Source organism: Pteropus vampyrus, unplaced genomic scaffold, assembly GCF_000151845.1.
Source record: "Pteropus vampyrus isolate Shadow unplaced genomic scaffold, Pvam_2.0 Scaffold420, whole genome shotgun sequence".
Taxonomy (NCBI): domain Eukaryota; kingdom Metazoa; phylum Chordata; class Mammalia; order Chiroptera; family Pteropodidae; genus Pteropus; species Pteropus vampyrus.
This window is the reverse complement of record NW_011889201.1, coordinates 1,186,021-1,188,107: the sequence shown is the minus strand read 5'-3', so window position 1 is coordinate 1,188,107 and position 2,087 is coordinate 1,186,021. Positions and strand designations below refer to the sequence as shown.

Genomic DNA, 2,087 nt, shown 5'->3' with positions numbered 1-2,087 from the left:
AAGTGGAGAAAATGAAAAAAGGGAAATCATAGAGATATGTAAGATGTAAATGATTCTGGGGTTTCTTTACCTACTTGGTATGCTTATATGGTCTTTATATGCTAATCTAATATCTTGATGCAGTCTTTCTTCAAATTAACTCTAAAGCCACGTAAAAGACATTGATGTAACAGACTTTACCTTCAGGGAGATCCTCTGTAAATGATATTTCAAGTCAGTATGGTAAGTCCTCATTTAAGGTCATGGATAGATTCTTAGAAACTGGCTTTAATCAAAACAACTTATAACCAAAACCAATTTTACCATAGGCTAATTGATATAAACAAAAGTTAAGATCCTACGGCATGCTTCTGGTCACAAAAACATCAACAAACTTCTAGATAAAGACCACAAACTCTTCTAATATTAAACACTAAAATAAATGTGAGCTATGCATATATTTTGGAAAAATGAATACACTCAAGTAAGAAAATTATTTTCCAATCTGCTTATTCCAGTTCAAGATGGCAGGTGGTTGGAGCCTATCTCTGCAGCTCTGGCACAAGGGCCTCCGAGCAGGAGGCCCTTTCATCACAGGACCACTCACACACACTCACACTCACAATGGGACAATGGCACACAAGCCGATTCATCTCACATCCACATCCTTGGGATGTGGGAAGAAACTGGAATAAGTGGAGAAAACCCATGCAGACATGGAGAAAATGTGCAAACTCCAGACAGTGCACCCACCAGGAATCAATTTTTTTTCCCCTCATCAATGTTATAACAAAATGACAATATTTAATGAAATGACATTTGGAGAACCTGCTGTATTCTTTTCACTTGCCCACCTTAATAGAAGGTCCATGTGGTTAGGACTGTGTCAGCCTGGTACATCATGGTATCCTCAGAGAATTACCAAGAAATAATTGTTAAATAAATAAATGTTGAGCATGGAGAAACTGTTCTCTAAAAGGACATCCAAGTCAGTTTCAAGCAGTAACATTTTAAAATATTTTAAATCAGGGGTATAAGACACATAATACATTAGCCAAGGATGGAGGAAAAAAATCTAGAAAAGAACTAGCATTATTAGGACTACGGAGTAACTCCAAAACCCAAATGCCCAAGACTTACCTTAACCTGCTTAAAATGCTGCACTAGCGGTAAGACAGGCAACCAGTAACCACAGCAGATCCCCCTTGGCTCAAACTTTAGTTGCATTCCAATCTTCAGCACAGACTCTTGAAAACTTGTTCTCTTTTATTTCAAAAGAGTCAGGTATTGAAAGAGAATGATAACAGCTCTGTGCAGAGTATATTTCTTAATGCTTTTCAATCTTTTAAAAATTACCCGAGCAGTATATCATTTTTTAAATGAGAAAAAATGCCCATAAGTAAAAATCTTCAAAGATTGTTTTTTAATGGTATTTTTCTTTTCTGAAGTGTACTTTTAAAAAGTAGCAATCTTCACCTCCTATGTAAGGCAACAATGTGCTTTATATACAGTGCATTTCTCATGCTAGCAAAAATAAAATATTTCTTAGCCTTTTGCTCTAGAGTTCAACAATGGATAAGGGGATGTGGTTCCATAGTGTAGCAGTTAGCACATCTGCTTTACATGCAGAAGGTCCTGTGTTCACACCCCAGTGGAGCCACAGTCCATGGTCTATGGCCATGCCACCCTTAACAAGCCCTACGTATGATCTCGGAAGCTAAGCAGGGTCGGGCCTGGTTAGTACTTGGATGGGAGACCACCTAGGAAGACCAGGAGCTGTAGGCATAAATAATAATAATTTTAAAAAATGGATAAAGGCTTGCAAATCCCCTTCTAACATGCTCTGTAGATCAATATTCTACAATATTGGATGACTGGACTTTGACTAGAGAGGATCATTTGGTATTGAGTATAGTGGGAAGTCAGTAAACATTCTAGATAACTGCCCAGTCACTCATTTTTGAGCACGTGCTCTCTACTTCTGCCTCTGTTGCCTTAGTGCACACTCCAGGAAGGCCCCCAACAATCCTCACCTCATAGTATTCACATATTTGTATAGGGCTGGCTAATGTAATCAATAGGATGTTATAAAAATGATGGAGTATGAC

At 37.9% G+C, this 2,087-nt stretch overlaps 1 pseudogene; it reads left to right on the top strand.

The window, feature by feature from the left end:
• The first annotated feature begins 1,648 nt into the window (after nt 1–1,648).
• LOC111732038 lies at nt 1,649–1,764 on the top strand (annotated as a pseudogene).
• Nucleotides 1,765–2,087: the final 323 nt, after the last annotated feature.